The following is an 18,854-nucleotide window of genomic DNA, read 5'->3' as shown; positions in this document are numbered from 1 at the left end:
GATTTTCTCTGATTTTCACCCTGAGAACCTGGTAAGGCTTCTGGAGGTAAAACTCACAAAAGTGTGGGACCCCCCAAGGCTCAGCCTCCAGGAACTTTTATCTCTCAAGCTAATGTATGGTAGTTCCCAGAAATTAGTTAATTAACCTTTAAGTGTTCCTTTCAGTTGCTAGCTCTTGTAATGTTTTCTGCTCCTGGTAAGCTATGATTCTCTGTATCTGCCTGTCTCTCCAGTTTTTGGAGTGGCAGTGTTCTCTGAAGTCTCAGTTTTCTGATGGAACTAAGAAGAATTGTTGATTTCAGTTTGTTCAGTATTTTTCTTGTTGTGAGGACAGGAGTGAAGACTGCCAAACTCTATATGTGTCAGACCTGAAATTCACCCTCTACTTTAATAGAAAAATTTCTTTTACAAATCTCTGAATGATGAAATTTGAGTTCTTTCCGTGTTGGCTATTTGCAAATGATTCACACAATTGATTAGTCAAGAGTAATGTCTCAGGCCACTGGGAAAGTTGCTTGCTTTCCAGTGAAGCTCAGTATTGTACAGGGTGTATATTTGTTTGTGGTCAATAGAGATCATCAACTGCAGATTGCTCAAAATCCCGTTTTTCTCTTCCCACAGAGATGGTGTATCCTTATGTTCTTTAGTTATCCTTGGCTCCTTTGCTACTCTGGGGTCTCAGTGCCAAATGCTATCCACAGAAGACTCATTCCTGGGGTATGTATTCAATTTCTTTCCTCTAAATAAAAGATTTTTATCTTTGTGCTCAGATGTACTCACTCTATGTGAAACTCCAGGTGACCAATTAGTTTCTTCCTGCACTTGTTTTGACCATTACTCTAATTGACAAGCCTGTCTCATATGTTGTGACTCACCTTTACAGATGACTTTTAGATTTGCCTAAGCTGGAGTTTGTGTTTCTGTTTTTTTTCTTCTTTTTTGGAGAGAGATTTAAGAAGGAGGCATAAGTCCTCCTTCTATAAAATTTTACACCACCATAGGTATTTATTAGTTTAGACTCAGAGGTATCGAGACTCCTATTACTGCATGAGTGTCTCTTTATTAAGTAGATAACACAGTATTATTGTTTTATGATGAACTTATGCTGATATGACTACAAAGGGTAAAACCAGACACCTGTGTGTAGGAGGTCAAATATCAACTGAAACTGGAGTAGCTTTTAGTGGGAAATACAAAATTGGGAGGACTTTTGAGACACTATGATGGTGACTATCTCTAGTCCAGAGGGAAAAGGGAAGTAAACCTGTGAACTCTAAAGTAAAATGTAACTGAGATATGATTCAAAACCTAGACTCCACAAGACAGATTTTAAAATATATATTCCTTTTTATCCTTCTTAAATGTTTAAACTGTTATTTTTAAGTTCCAGGATGTCTCACCTGTGCTAAACAACTTAAAGGAGGCAGAATTTTGACCTTGATTTGTCCAGAGCGCTGATGAACATATTTACGCATCTTTGAAAGCCATATGTTGATGTCCACGGTGAGTGAAGGAGGATGTAATGTTGTGCCATAGAATGGAGGCCACTTGATCAGTTGTCTCCTTCTCCCCACCCACAACCTGGGAGCTATACCTTATAGCATCAAATGTTAGAAGTCTGAGTTTTGACAACCCAGGCACCTTCTTAAATTGAAAATAAGAGGCAAGAAAAAATATTTATAAAGCTTCGCAAAACATAGCTCACAAATCATTTTTGTTAATATCAGATGGATGCTTTTAAAATGCAGAGTCCTACATCCTATTTTAGATCTACTGTATGAGAGTCTTTGGTCATGAGATGTGAGAAACTGCATTTTAAAAGAGTTCAATTTAGAATATTTGGCATCCTAAAGTATCTTTTACTCCTAAGAAAAATTTGAAGTTTAGGGATGATTCTACAGCAGTCATCCTTCCTTAGATATTGAGTATTATTCTTTCATAGGATAATGCTATGGAATGTTTTGGTACAACCGCTTGCCTAACAAAACTATCTTTAATATATTTATATTTTTTATGAACTATTGTGAAATAGTTTAGAAAATTTCACAGATGGATGATATACATAATTTTAGGTAATTTTTTCCCATCTAGAACAACTTGTCTACAAAGAAATCTACATTTATTTGTTAACTCTGGATTTTAATATCAAAAGTCATGAGCAAGATCTACAAAATTAGCTTTTTATTTTAGATGTATTGTAATTCTTAAATTCATATAGTATGACCTTTGTTAAGATTTTCATGTAATCTCCTAAGTTATCATTGTATATATTGAATGTTTGGATATTAAGTACTTATTTTGGGGATGAGGAATAGAAGATTTGGCTAAAGAGGAAGAAATAGGACAACTCCATTATCACTTGGTAAAATCTCATGTATTTTGCTGAGAAAGATTCATACTAATAGATATTTTGGATGATTATTTTTGCTCTTATGACACTGTGCCAAATTCTATCATATGTAGGCTCACTCTCATTTAACTACAGATGTAGTATAGATGATGGTAATTGTCTAAGACCCCGTCATTATAAGTTATCAGTAAAAGAAGCCAAGGAAATAAACGCCAAAACAAAACAAGAAAATATAAATGAATGAAACACACATAATATTCTAAAATATCAGGTTGTAAATTGCATCAGCAGACTTGCTAGCTCACATGTGGAGAAATAGCAACGATCTTCACAGCTTTCACGTTGTTCACTGGAAGAGCATTTGATGATATGAACAGTTATACTCCTACAGATCAGGTGACCAATCTAGTGACCTCTGGAGCTTTCTGAGTGCTTTCATTCTGTGAATATACGTTGTGTCCCCCAGTTATCTATCTTTGCTAAGACACAATGCATTTTTTTTAATATAGAAGGAAAAGAAGACATGAATTCAGTGGGGATGGACTGACAAACACATAAGAAACTTCTAAGTAGGCTTCCATACATAGCTAATCTATTACGTATGTAGATACAGAATTTATTTATTTTATTTTATTTTTTTTTATAATTTTATTTATTTATTTTTCCCCCAAAGGCCCAGTAGATAGTTGTATGTCATAGTTGCACATCCTTCTAGTTGCTGTATGTGGGGTGCGGCCTCAGCATGGCCGGAGAAGCGGTGCGCCGGTGCTCACCTGGGATCTGAACCCAGGCCGCCAGCAGCAGAGCATGCGCACTTAACCGCTAAGCCACGGGGCCGGCCCACAGAATTTATTTTTGCACACTTATGACCCATCTACTTTCCCCAGAGCATATTTGCAGCATATACTCAGATGGAAATACAGTGAAAATGTTTGCCTGATAAGATGAATTTACCTGTATATTGACCTTTTTCCTCCATGATATTTCAAGTGAAGGTCAGTAGTCTTCAACCAAGAACGTAGGATAAGCAGAAAACGGCATGAGCAGTATGGAAAACGTAAGCCATGTAATTTGAATCTACCTACTGGTAATGCATGGCACATGTATGTAAATCTGATCAACCGAACATCTATGTTTTCCATAATCAAATTCCAAATGAATATAATGCTATTTTCTATTGTATAGAATTAAATAATATTTTTGATATTTCTTTTGAATAAAATATACCCATATAGAGAAATAATAAATGAATAAGATGCACATCCTTATATTAGTGGGTAGAACTCTTATTCTGAGTTGTTTAAAATGAAAAATTTAACTAAAAATTCTACTGAGAAAGAGGTAACGTGCTTCATGCTTATTTGCTCCCAACTCACTATCTGTGACTTCATATGGTTATATTGATTTGAACTTTATTTCAGTGTTGTATTGGAACTAATTGGATATTTATACTGCTTTATTGGCTATATATTTTTCTAATAATTTATAAATTGTTATAATTAGCAGACAACTTATTTTTTTCTTTCCCAAATACATAAAATCTTTATGAATATAGCCTGGTTTCTGAATGTCTTTCAATTGCTTTTAGCCTTGCTACTTCCTTATCCTATAAATTATCTTAATTGAATAGATTTTCATTTAATTAAATTAAAATATACTTTATTCCTTTATTCTGAAAGTCTGCACAAGTAGACTTTCCTGGTAACTGCTTAAGATTTCTTTTGGAATATTCAAAAGACTCAGCTTGTTCGTGTTCAGAAAAGGTTTGCTAAGAAAATATAATTCAAAAGAGGCATACCAATAGTTCATTGATATTGATATAGCCTCTGCTTCAGCAATGCTGCATAGAAATGAAATTAAAATCATAAAAGCAGAAAAGACATGCAGATGCATTACAGAAGGCAACGCACAGGAACCAGAGCAATCGACAATCAACTTTCATTACCTTCCCATTTTTCTTTTTTATGCACAGTCAACAGTGCTATCCTTTTCTTTTATTTATTCTGCCATTTATTTCAGTTTTAACCAAAATCTCACCTTAGTACTTTTCCTTTACCTTTTATTTCACATCTTCAATATTTCTTAAATTATTTACCATTCTGAAAGTATATGAAGCAGTCTTTCAGCAATCTAATTCTTTTGTTTGGACTGTTACAAATGAAGAAAATTTTATTAAAATAGTCTTTATTGTGGATTTTTTTCCCCTGTATGGGTGTTTGTGTTTTAATATATATCTTGGATCTAGCAACTGAATCAAAACTATGTGCAATTGTTATGTTAATGGACATGGAGGATTAGAACAGAAAAATAATGCATGAATACATGATTTACGTCAAGTGGAATAGAGATACAGGAACTTGGAAATGTATACACAGCAGTGCCCAGAACGTTGCCTGACAGGAACAAGGTGATATTTGTTACAAAGTTTGGTTATGAATTGGTTCCTAAACATTTCATCTTAATAACATATTTTATTTTAATTAATAAACATCAATAAAATAATTATTATATCCCTACTCCACTACCTCTTTTGAAGTCTCCATGTGCATTTGAAAAGAAGCTGTTTCGTTTATTATCTAGATGCAAAGTTTATTACATATCCATAGAATTTACCTTTGATTATATCATTCACATATTATAAGATTATAAGTTCTTACTCATAGTTTAACCATTTGACTTGTCTCAGGCCAAGAGTGATATGTTCCAGTTGTCTATTTTTATTACGCTTCTGTTAACATCTTGTCATTCATGTCAAGAGTGCTTTTTGAAGATGACTGCTGCCATATTTGGTTTGTGGATATTGATGGCTGTTGTATCTTCATTATGGAAATTGTCCTAATGTATGAAGTGTCTTTTTTCTTGTTGATTTTTTTGCTGTGAATTTTACCTTTCAGATATCAATCCCTGTTTCTCTTTGGCCTGTATTCACCTGGTATGCCTTTGTGTCTCCTTTATTTCAGTATCTTTTTCTTTTAGGTCTCTATCTTCTATAAACCTACGGAAGGATTTTTCTTTGCAAGCCATTCTGAAAATATTTGCGTTTTAAAAGAAGGATAATCCCATTTACATTTAGTGGTTAAACTTATGTTCAGTCTCCTATGTGCCATCATTCTATTTCATATTTCCTTTGTGTTGTATTTTTGCTGATTTTTCACATACTGGTCTATTTTAATTGGTATTCGTTTTTTGTTTTATTTTGTTTGTATTTGTTTTGGTATTTTGGAAACTTTATAATTCTTTTCCAGGTGATATGCCTAAATAGTCAGATGTTTAAAACCTACATTGTTTCATATCTTTGGATCCAAAATAAGTTCATGAAGCTAGTACAATGGGCAATACCATAAGACAAGCATTCCAGGTCCTTCATGCTGTCGGCTCCATTTCTTCCTAAGCACGTGCATTATCATCAGAGTTATATATAATGGAGTCCTCATAATTTTAAATATGAACTAAAAGCTTAGTATCCTATGATGTTTATATTTAAAGAGACAGTCTAAAAAGTCTAAAATACTTAAGAAAATTGATTTTGTTTTTTGAAAAGTCATAAAAAATTTCAATTACTAATCCCAACAACGCTTACTCAACCCCCTTTTCTCTTCTCTCCAGTTACTCTGTACCCTTTTTTGGCAGATTACAGGAAGCAAAATATAAGAGAGATGACTTTGCTCCTTGATGGGATAGGTATAGTTATTGAGAAAATTAATTATAGCAAAATTTAGTCCTTTTTAATAAGACCATGAAGATGAACAAGAAAACTTGCACATTTGCCCATTCTACACTTTAGCAGAAAGAATAAAATATAAACTGCACCTCACAGAAAGCAGAAACTATGCTTTATTTCTACAACCAAGAATAAGCATTTCTAGAATTAGAATGTTTGAAATTCATTATTTGCTTCAATTTGATTTGCTATTTTAAGCCTGCAGAGAAATAAATTATTCTATTTTGTCTCCCTAATTTATTAATTTCACTACCAAAAAAGTAAGGGGGAAACCTTACATACTCTATCTCTATCTATTCGTTTCCACTGACTGAAACACTATGACTTCTAGTCACATCTCTGAGAGGCTGCTCTGGGCCCAAGCTTGCTGTTTCCCTTTGTTAGAGAAAGAGACGTCATTCATCATTACGTGAGGTGGAGCCAGAGTCAAAAGATTTCCAAATAAATCCCGAATGGCAGTCAATTAGTCATTACTTTCACAGCTTGTCCATACATCTCTTGTTAAGTGAATGTTTATACACTTACCCTCCCTAAAGGCTTACCAGTAACTTCATGAAACATGGTGACATAGAGCTTTGACACAGTCCTGTTGCAAACTATGTCTCCAATGGCAGTTAATCAAAGAATGCCATGAGCTCAACAAAACCTCTACTAATAATACAATACAGTGAATATCTGCTGTGAATGTTTCTGCTGTAAATCTTGAGAATGCCTTTTACTTTAGCAAACAAACTATTAATAAATTCAACTTGCAGTAAGGAAAATACGTACAAAACAGCATATTTCATGATGGCTTTTGAGTAGTGTCTCAAATCAGGCTCTAAAGCAACAATTATTATTTTTTAAAATATTACATTTGCTAATGAAATATCATGTTTACCCAATATTTGATGAGAAGTAGAGCATTGCATAAATATCAGCCATCTGATACCAGAAACAATCATTATTTGAACCCTAAAAGCAGCAGTCAGAGAAATAAAATGTATGTATATAACTTTCTTTAGCTTAAATAGCAATTGCTTAAGTCCCTCTGGAATAGAGTAAGAATAGATTCTTGGCTGTGGCTAACAAACTACCACCAACTAATATTATTTCATTTTTCCTGGTGTTAATTATACTATACCTTATTATACTAAACTATATGTATGTATTTTCATAAATAATAATTGTGGTCATTGAAGAAGTTACTTTAAGATATTTTATATTATCCTGATGAAGTTAAAAAAGTATTTAGTCACTTTAAAAAGTTCCATCTTGAGCCAGCCTGGGTGGCCTAGTGGTTAAGTTTGGCACACTCCGCTTCAGCAGCCCGGGTTTGGTTCTTGGGCGTGGACCTACACCACTTGTCTGTCAGTGGCCATGCTGTGGCAAGAGCTCACATACAAAAAAAAAAAAAAAGAAGAAGATTGGCAGTGGATGTTAGCTGAGGGCTAATCTTCCTCGGGAAAGAAAAAACGTACATCTTACTCTGTATTTAAGACGGTAAAATAAAATTGATCCAGTTATTTCTAAGAATTCTACAGGGGAATCATTATGTTAGTAGAGCTAAAGGCTAAATTCAAGAAGATGTCACTTTAAAATACAAATAAAAAGTTGTTATAGCTACTGTAATAGTATATGCAGCACATCCTAGAATGAAGAGTTTGTGGTTGGCAGCAACAAGCAGGAAAGAATAATCAGATGATATTCATCAGGGGCATGTCGGAAAGAACTAAAGTTTCAGGCAAATTGATTTACTACTCTTTTTCTTTCTCCTTTTCTATTTTTCAGAAATATTTGGAACCATATTAGTTTTTATCTAGAAGCGTGGATCATCTGGATTTCCCATATCTGTGCTGAGTTTGAAAGCTTCTTAATATGCAAGTTGTTCACGAGCACATTTAAACCTAATGCACAATTCACAAAATGAAACAAACTACTAGTTTAATGGCATATGTTATACGGGACTGGTAAGCTCTGGTTTTACCTACACAGAATAGTAAACTAAATATTCACACAGTATTCACCGTTCTTCTCTGCCCTGAACTCTGGAATTATTGTTTAGTATGGACAGAATTACTGCTTATTAATTTGCTCTTGAAATAAAATACTTGCAGCAAATAAATGGCCATTGTCTAGGTTAACTTCCTATGCATTTAAATCACATTTAAAGACTGCTGAATAAATCAGTCTATGTATATAAGCCTTCATGGAAGCATTCTCCAATTAGATAAATGCTAATTTTGTCATTAGATGTAATTTTGATTGAAAGGTTATTTTATGTAATTTATTTCCAGTAAATTCAAATCAAACCTAGTAAAACACAGTAGTTTAATAAATATCTAGTAATAATGGAACAATTATGTTTGTATCAGTTGTGCTTAGGTTGTCTAGGAAGTAAATAACATAAGTGGGAAGAGTCACTATAGAAATTCTTCATTTAATGTAAGGGACTACACATTATTCTTATCACGAAGTGATTCTAGGATAATTTCCACCTGTTTATGAGCTTATTAAAAACATATGTATTTTCAATATTAATATTTTCAATCCTTTATTTTACTCTTTGTTATATTTTGATCACACAAAAATTCATATGAATATGCATATGAATTAATGTATATTTTCCAGGTAGGGTGGGAATAAATTCTGTAAATAGTCTTGTTGCGTGTGGAAAATGTAAGATATGGAAAATCCAAATGATGTATATGGGTACAAGTAGAAAGGTGAGTTAGACAGACATCGTATAATTCCCATCTAAACTTCTCCTTTATGATAGTGGCCGTCACTTAAAACTGCATGTGCTATAAATGTGGGGGAACTGATACACCTACTAATTTTTTATTGTTGTGGTTGAAGTGATTATTAGTAAAGTCATCTTCTTCGGAGGTTATTCTGGGGAAATATATCATTAAAGAATTCTCCTTTAGAACGATTAACTATTTTAAAATATTCCTCTCATACACTCTTGTTTTTAAAATTTCTCCATGTATCATGACAGAATATGATAAATTGGCAAGGCAAAAAACATCTTTCAGAGTGTGGTATGTTAAAACTCACTTAGTAAGGACATTTAAGGTCTAATATTGTGTATATCACCAGAAGATCATAGATGCGTATATTTGATCAGTTATGCTTTGTGGTATATAGATATTTCTCAGAGAAATCTAGTTTTATGTGAGTTTTGTGTGTGTGTGTGTGTGAGGAAGATCAGCCCTGAGCTAACATCCGTGCCAATCCTCCCCTTTTTGCTGAGGAAGACTGGTCCTGGGCTAACATCCGTGCCCATCTTCCTCCACTTAATATGGGACACCGCCACAGCATGGCTTGACAAGCGGTGCATTGTTGTGCGCCCACAATCTGAACCTAGGCCGCCAGCAGGCGAGCGTGCGCACTCAATCACTACAACATGGGTCCAGCCCCTTATGTGAGATTTTTTTCTGACAAACTAAATAATATTTCTGAGAATAAGGATGATTAAACTAAACTATTAAAATGTATTGACAGATAGCTTAACAAAACTCAACACGCATAATACATTTTTATCGGCTACACTTTGTTGTGGGAGTAAATGTTTATGTACCATAATTGGGCTTTCTATTTTAAATAAGAAAGAATCATGACAGGAATCCACAGTTACCCACTAAAATTCATTCTCCCCTTCTATCTTAGAAATAGAAAATTTGGGGCCAGCCCAGTGGCGCAAGTTGTTAGGTGTGCACGCTCCTCTGCGGCAGCCTGGGGTTCGCAGGTTCGGATCCCGGGCGCGCACCACTGCACTGCTTGTCGAGCCATGCTGTGGCGGCGTCCCATATAAAGCGGAGGAAGATGGGCATGGATGTTAGCTCAGGGCCAGTCTTCCTCAGAAAAAAAAAAGAGGAGGATTGGCATCAGATGTTAGCTCAGGGCTGATTTTCCTCACAAAAAAATGAAAAAAAAAGGAAGAAAGAAATAGAAAATTTGACTTGGCATATTGCTATCTAGTATAAGGACAACAAGTTGACTAGCTTTCCTTGCAACTAGATATGCCCACATTAGTAATTCTGGCCAAACAGATATAAAGGTAAGTACTTACAGAAGCTTCCTTGAACATTTCTTTAGATACACTTGATGCTGCCACATTTTAATATTTTTGTTTCTCCTTCATTCAACCTGGAACACAGATTCTATCCGGAACCAAGAGGATGGGAGTGAACTGACAAATTTGAAGGATCCTGGATCCCTAAGAAATTTGCGGATCAGACTTGCATTTTATGCCTCTGTAAGTTTACCTGAGGGAAAGAAATTTCTATCTTAGTTATCTTAGATTTTCTATCGTCCATAGCCAAACAAAATCTTACTTAATATAGGAAAGAATGGAACAGGTCATAAATATGCTTGAAAGAGTGAGGCGACATCTCTAGTCATTGCTCATCTCTTAGAGAATTATGCAATTACTTAAGAGATCCACACTGAAGATTAATCTGGAAGAACTCTATTTTTTGTTTAGCCCATAAGCTAAGAATGATGTTTATATTTTAAGGGGTTGTAGAAAAGAAAAAACAAAGAGAATATATGACAGAAACTATATGTGGCCTACAAAACCTAGTGAACTCTCCAGTCATTTTCAGTAAAATTATGCAGACCCCTAATCAATTAAATACTGTGATGAAACATTCTCTGACAAGGTCTTCCTTTACAAGAATATTACTATTTTGCTTTCAGTATTTTTTTCTTAATAGTGATATGAAGAAGCTAGTGTTGGATATGTAGGTGGTAATTATGTGAAGCAAGGGCAAAGTCACTACTGGACTCAGAGATTTAACTAATATAGTCACCCACAATGTGTGAAGTCAGCCATTGTCACAACACTCCATCCAAGATTATAACTATAAAAGTGTGGTGACAGAGCTCCAAAGTTCTAGTTAGAAGACCATATTTAACTACAAAGTCTAGATTATGCATGTCTAAATCTATGAATAGAAACTAAATAGTCTGTATATGAATCTATAGATGGACATTCAAAATATAAAGAACAAATTTTTTATTTAATATCAAATAATTAATATAGCATATGTAATGATTGGGAAAATATAAAATATGTTCAAGGCTGTTCAACAGTGGAAAATAATAAATGTAAAGGTGGAGGTGATAGAGCATTAGGGAAAAATTACTATTGTGAGTGGAGATTTTAGACTCTTGCAATATTTTCATGGAATACTCATTCTTTTTTATTTAAGACATATTTATTCCATGCCTATCATTACCTGAATAATGTTACAGGAAAAAGAGAGTAAAACAATCTAAGTTCTCAAGAAGGTTATTGGCTAGTGAGATTAAAAAAAACACAATTATAACCAATATGAAAGGTAAGATTATGGGGACAGCAGATAGTACTAGAAAAACATGAATTAGAGCCACCAAACAGTTAAAAGGAGCCATATCAGACTTCCAGCAGCTGTAATTTGGAGGGGAATAGAAATTATATAGGCAAATGAGAGAAAGGACAGGCCATTATCATAGGTGATGGTTAATTTTATGCGTGAACTTGGCTAGATTGTGGTGACCAGTAGTTTGGTCATACACTTGTCTAGATGTTGCTATAAAGGTATTTTCTAGATCCAGTTAATTTTAAAAATGAGGTGATTTTCAGTATAGGAGATTACCCTCCATAATGTGTGTGAGCCTCATCCAATTAGTCAAAGGCCTTAAGTGCAAAGACAGAGATTTCCCGAAGAAGAAGGATTTCTGCCCCCAGATTGCAACATAGATTCTGCCTGAGTTTCAAACCTTTGGTTTCAAGACTGCAACATCAACATTTGTCTGAATCTCCAGCCTGCCAACTTGCCCTACAGATCTCAGATTTGCCAGCCCCCACAAACACATGAGCCGATTCCTTGAAATAAATCTCTCTCTCTGTTGCTCCCTCTCTCTATCTCTCTCTCTATATATATATCCATCCTATTGATTCTGTTCCTCTGAAGAATCCCAACTAGTACATTATAATAGGAAATATGAGCAAAATTATGGAGAATAAAAAGTACTGATTCTACAAGGGTAAGTGGAGGATGGAGCCATAAGAAAATACTAGTTCTTGCAAGACCTTATATGCCAGCTTGAGCAAGTTGGAAATTATCTTTTAGGCAAGAGAACTGACTGATGGATTTTAAATAAGTGGGTTTGCATTTAGCCAGATAACTCTAGTTCTTGTATGAAGAAAATTGATAAAGAGAAGTGTTTGGGAAAGAGAACTAGTTAACAAGCTGTTGCAAATAGTGCCAGCAAAGAGCGATGGGTACCTGTGCTAAGGCAGTGATAATAAAGATGGAGAGGACACAGAGGTGAAACATATTTATTAATAAAATTGGCAGGAGGGGCCGGCCCGGTGGCGCAAGCGGTTAGGTGCGCGCGCTCCGCTGCGGCGGCCCGGGGTTCGCTGGTTCGGATCCCGGGTGCGCACCGAAGTACTGCTTGGTGGGCCATGCTGTGGCGGCGTCCCATATAAAGTGGAGGAAGATGGGCACCAATGTTAGCCCAGGGCCGTCTTCCTCAGCAAAAAAAGAGGAGGATTGGCAGATGTTAGCTCAGGGCTGATCTCCTCACAAAAAAAAAAAAAAAAAAAAAAAAAAAAAAAAAAAAAAAAATTGGCAGGAGTTGGTAACTTATAATATGCCTTATGTAAAACGGAAAGAATAATTCCATTCTAGCACTGGCATTGGATTGGGCAATGTGTTTACAAATAAAAGGAAGGGAAATTTTAGGGAAAAAAATTATGATTTTATTTTTGATCAAATGTTTAAGTTGCCATTGGGAGAATATTTATAGAGAGAAGATCACAAATAGGTAAATATTTAAAAGATTATGGCAGCAAGATTTAGCAGGTAATTGGCATATGGGACAAAAGAAAGGCAATGAAAAATTTCCAAGATTGCTTGGGTAATTGGTGGTGCTATCAACTCATATAAAGAACACAGATAGAGAAATAGATTTTATAAGAGACTATGCTGACTAAAAATTTGAACATTTTGAATTCAAGCTTTCTGTGGAACATTTGTCGGGAAGATAGATAATAGTTACTTTAGTCAGGAAGAAGTTTGAACTGGAGAAGATAAATATCAGTCTTTCATTTATCACTCATTCTTGGGACAAAATAAAGTGAATGATGCCTCCTAGAGACAAGAGCAATGTGACAAGAATAGTGACTTGAGAAGGAATCCTTTGAAGTAACCTCTCCCGCCCAAAAGAAAGAAGCAGAGGGAGGGAGGAAAGTAAACACAAAGAGGATGATAGAAAGAGCAGTGGTAAATGAATGAAGAAAAAGAATTGTGTTATCATAGAAGCCAAGGAAGAGAAGAGTAACCAAAGTGATATGCATAGCAGGAAACAGATACTTATATTGAAAGTGGCAACAGGCAGGGACCTTAGAGAGAAAAGTCAGAGTAGCATTGTTTCTCAATGAAAACCCTAACCCATGTACTTGGGGAGTGAATTTAGACAACTCTCAAGAAATTTAGTAGACAAGATGAAGAAAGATGTCTGACAGTAGCTGTAGGGAGACATGGAATTAAATAAAGCTCTTTGTTTAGTTTTGTTTGTTCAGAGTGAAGGCCTGTGTAAAAGAAGGTAACTGGCAGAGACAGAAGATTAACGCACAGTTAGATGCACTTGCCTTGAGAAAGAGGATAGTCCCTCATTTTAGGAATAGAGAAAAAGAGATAAAGATGAATGATGATGCAAATACATTTGAAGGCAGATTGAATTTTTTAAGAACGAATGTGCTGAATAACATTAAATTTCTCAAGGAAGTATTCATCAGCTATCAAGTATAGGTTTTCAGACATTTAGTAATGCCTATGAGGAACAATTAAGATTTGAGGTAGTAATTTTCTCATATGACACATTTGGAAAGTTTATAACTTATTGTTAACAACCATTACTTATCAATTGTAACATAGTAGATACATTGTTTTACTGGTGGATGGAAATTTTGTTTGTTTGCTATGGTGAAAGAGAGGAGGACAAAGGAAAGCTGAAGCGTGAAATTGAGTATTGGTGCAGTAATAGTTCAGCTGTTCTTTTCACATGGTTTTGTTTTGTTGACATTCACCTAGGAAATTTTTGACAAAATAATAGTTTTCCTTAAACCTTGATATGAGGTCGAGGAATCCATAAATCGAATACATTTACAATTGAAAAGAGTCATTGCAGCCTATACTTTCATCTTTTGCTAAGTTTTAGAGAGAGTTTCTACCATTGAGATAAGGTACATTTAGGGATAGCCCCAAAAAATCTAGATTGGAAAATTAGAAGCTCTGGATCAGACCAAGATTGAAGATAACTTGAACCTCAGCGGTTCTTGCCTGTGACAATGTACATTCACAGATGAGACAGAGAAATTGAAGCACAGCTGCATTAGCTAAAGTCTCAAAACAAAAAACAATATAAGGGTGATACATATTAAATTGTTGAAATTTGGTTAATAATATAACAATTTTGCATATTATTGGATACCAGTATAAGTGACTGCCATACACTCAAGGATTTGTGTATTTGGTGCAACCATTTGAAAAATTACTGACTTGTAAATAGCAAAGAATTGGTCCTACCTTTAATAAATATGTACATCCCCTAAGAACTTTTATGCTCACCCCTTCACTCTCCACAACCTGCATGACCCAACCTTTCCTACTTGATAGCCAGTAATAATGAGCTTCCATTAATGTTGAATTGACTGTGGCAACCAGACAGGTATGCCATTGGATACTCCTGCAAGAGAAAACTTGCTACAAGGACTGCAGCCAGCTGACAGTTTCATTTACAACACCTTTAGAATCTGCCACAGTATTCTAGCCAAGAACATACTCCTGAGATGTTCCTGCTAATGACTGGGCACGGTACAATGATTGGGTCTTGTTTCTGCCCAACGTGAGACTTCTCTAACAGGCGATCTTGGCTCTGGGATTCCCTGTTGACATGAATGAGACTTTCTCAGAACTGCATCAGTAGCTCTTCCTGTCCAATGTTTCTTCCTTACCTCTGTCTTTTCATAGATGTCACACTTGAACCATAGATTCTCCCTAATACTACTCCCTCTCTCCTTTGACTTTCACAGACTTTATCCCCAATAAATCTTTCACTTCTAACACGATCTTGTTGTCTGCTTCCCAGTAGAGCTAGATTAACACATTGACGCCCATTTATTATAAATAATAAATGTTGTAGTCTTTTCTGTTGATTCATTATCAAAGGCAAACCTGGAGAGCAATAACCAAGTGAAAAATCAGTATATTAGTTTGTTTTTGCTGCTATAAGAAATTACCAAAAAAACTTAGTGACATAAACAAGACAAATTTATTCTCTTAAAATTCAGGAAATCAGAAGTCCAAAATGAGTTTTATGGAGCTAAGATCAAGGTGTGAGAAGGGCTGTTTCCTTCTCGAGGATCCAGGGAAGAATCCATTTCCTTGCCCTTTTCCAGCTTCTAGCTGCTTTTCGTGTCCCTTGGCTTGTAGCCCTTCCTCCATCTTCAAAGCACATGACTCCAGTCTCTGTTTCTGCCATCATATTGCCTTTTCCATTGTCATCAAATCTCCCTCTGCCTCTGTCTCCCGCCCTCACACCCTAATTTCATCACTTTTTCCCTGAGTTAGACTGTAAATAAGCTAGAATAGTTAGATATTAGTGTCCAGTCTGATTAATGATTCTCAAGAAGATACTACAGAAGTTTCTGAAATCCTATGCAGTTGAAATCAGTGACTCAATACTATTTTGATCTCTGTGAGGAAAACAAACAAAAACTAGTCATTCATACATAGTGCCTGGATTTTAAATAGGTATCCAAACTGAGTTTTTCAAAAAGCTTAGCCAGATGTTTCAAGGATTAGAATAGACTACTTCTTTTGTTTTGTTTCTTATTGGTTGATACTTACTAACATAAAATGAGTATTGAGTTAACAGGTATGTGAACATTGTGTGGCGCCATGAAATCTGCTTGTTCTTTCACAGACTAATCCCTTTTCTCTTGTGCTCAGTAACATAATAGGCCATAGTTCGTAGGTATGCAACACCAGCTAGCATTGTATAGATGGAATCAATAGCATAATCCTATTAAATTCTGCAAAATAGTTTACTTTATGATATAAAGTGGAATTGTGATTGATTTTTAAAGTAAATAGTAGTTCTATATTCAACTCAGACAAGAATAACTTTTAAAGCAGCAAGTTTCCCTTTGTGGGACCATTGTTTTTCTTCTATTTTTCTTGATTTTAAAAATAAATTTTGCCTACGTGGCCTAATTAAAAGACACTGAATTCCAGCTCATCTTTTCACTCAAAATTGCCTTGGCTTTGTACCAGCTTCTAAATAGAGAACTCAATGCCTGCTTTTAAGCCAGCCACTTACTCTGAAACACTCCTGTTTAAAAACAATAGCTCTTAGACAATGGCAAAGTTTCATTTTTCATAACATTTTTACTCCTTAAGTTCAGAATTATTATAAATATTTATAAATAGTCAATATTCAGCCAGTACACACCATTACAGCATACAAGTATTTGTGTTCAGTATTTTTTCTAATTAGTCAGTTTCCCATGTTGAATATTTGATTCCAGTGCCACATTAAATGCTAAATATTTTTATTATCCCTCCTACAAATGCGTTTAATGTGGATGCCAAGTTTGTAACATTTACCAACTCTTCTCCATATGATTAAAATCTCAAGTTGATTTTAAGACATCAGTCTTAAGGATATGATAGTATCCTTAAACATCCTTTAAATATCATGAAGCTCTTTGGAAACATAAAATGCAAGTTTCTCTGGGTAAAATTACATGTGGGTAAATAAGTCCATTCATACTAAAGAAGAATCCAATTATGTTTATAGCAAAAAAAGATAAAATAGTTTACAATCTTGATGTTTTGTCTACTGTCTCATGAGCCAAAGATTTTTTTCCAAGCATATTTCTAGCTTAAAGTTGATGACCACATAGCTCAAACTGAAAGACACAAAGTTTATTTAATTCAGTTTTCTCAAAGACAGCTCAAATGCACAGAAAGAGATAGCAATCTGTATTGGCTCAGAATGGTGGACTGAGTACGTATACTTGCTTTCTTTTCAGAAATGAGAGAGATGATTTAAGAGCACATAAAAAAAGTGCTGAAAACAAGAAGTGATGATGTGGTAGACCAAGAACTACAAGGAAATCTCTGAAAGACAGAGGCAGATGGATTTAAAACATGAGAAGAAATCTCAAATCAAAGTATCCATAGAAAGGCCATCTGCAAAAAATCAGAGCAGCTCACATAGTACACCAACACTACAGAGGAATATGGAGAACATTGGGGCTAAAAATATAAGCCAACTCCATGTTATATACAAGGCACGTTCTTAAAAGAAAATGAAGTAAGAAGGTTAAAGGTCATGATGTCAGCAAATATATACTAATGTGAAAAACTATCACAAATTAAACTATATAGCATCAAAATACTCAAAACATTTTTTTAAATAAAAAGGAGGAAGGGACAGAAATGAAATAGTCATAGGACATGAGCATAGTTTAAGTCGTAGGCAGAACAAACCATTAAATATAACATTATAAAATAGTTGGAAATGTATGAATATAGAATATTTGAGAAATTTAATAAAGTTGATATACATCATTTTTAGTAGTTATGGTATGCTAACAAAACATCAAAAAGAAAAACTAAAAAATTTTCAAGGAAAGAAATAGTGTCAACTCTATTTTTTATCACAATGAAATAAAGGTAAAAATCAAAATACTTTTCTAAACTCCTTAACAAAATAATAAATCAAAATCCTTATTCACAAAATAATTCAAAATAGAGAAAATTAGTAGAATATGTAACACAATCTATAAGGTTCAAAATCTAACACAAATTCAAAAAAGTTTAAACATTATCAATATCAAACAAGAAGGAAAATAAATTTATATATTTAAAACTCAAGAAATTAGAACAAAGAAAAACAAATCTAACCTATGTTTCAACTTCCATTTATTCAATATTCATACATATTTTTCCAAATAAATAATGTACAAAATATCTAACTCAATGTAGCAGCATACACATCAACTAAAATACAAAAAAAGTTCAATAAGGTGATTTGTAACACAGTGACTATAAAAAGTATTAGTATATTTATATATAAAGAAGAAGCATTTATTTTGAGAAAATCTAAATATAATAGTAAAATAGATATTTTCTAATTTGCCACTCTAGACTAGATCTATTTGACTGGAAGTAAAGATGAACGTAGTAGATGGTCACCATGTTGAAGAAAGGGCCCACGTGGTTCACCGCTCCAGGGAGCACATTTATACTGTAACCCAGGGGAACGACTGTGCCTTACTCAACTCGGTAGTATTATTCACAAAGACCACAAGGTGAATATCTTCTCTGCCTCAGGGCCATGTGGCTGTGCTGGACACCAAAGGGTGTAAGCAGCAGCCAAGAATCCCTGAAGGTTGTGTCCAAGCAAGATCACTTCAGATAACCCCAGCAGCCTGCAGCTCCGCTCCTCAATGGATTCCACAAACTCATTCTCCAGTTCCTCTGTCACCTTCAAACCTGCATCTACTAATTTGTTCGAAGACCAACAGGTAAAAAACAGACAAGCCCATCAGTGCAAAGATCTCCAACAGTTAGCGCCCAGAGTCCAATACCTCCTCCAAAACTATGAAAGAAACGGAGAACGACAAGTAGAGTCTGATTTGAAATATTATGAGACAACTTCAGCGTCTATCTTTTATTTCTATTAGGTAAACATGTAGGTACTTTTGCATGCTCCAAGAACGCCTCAGACCAGCCT

The 18,854-nt window shown here is 34.7% G+C and overlaps 1 long non-coding RNA gene across 1 annotated transcript; it reads left to right on the top strand.

The window, feature by feature from the left end:
- The first annotated feature begins 625 nt into the window (after positions 1–625).
- Positions 626–17,679, top strand: LOC131411126 (uncharacterized). Its single transcript, XR_009221499.1, has 5 exons — positions 626–717; positions 1,385–1,503; positions 7,842–8,049; positions 10,214–10,311; positions 17,146–17,679. It is a non-coding gene; the product is annotated as an uncharacterized LOC131411126 (long non-coding RNA).
- Positions 17,680–18,854: the final 1,175 nt, after the last annotated feature.

The sequence above is a fragment of the Diceros bicornis genome, chromosome 11, assembly GCF_020826845.1.
Source record: "Diceros bicornis minor isolate mBicDic1 chromosome 11, mDicBic1.mat.cur, whole genome shotgun sequence".
NCBI lineage: Eukaryota > Metazoa > Chordata > Mammalia > Perissodactyla > Rhinocerotidae > Diceros > Diceros bicornis.
This window is presented reverse-complemented; position numbering and strand designations above follow the sequence as displayed.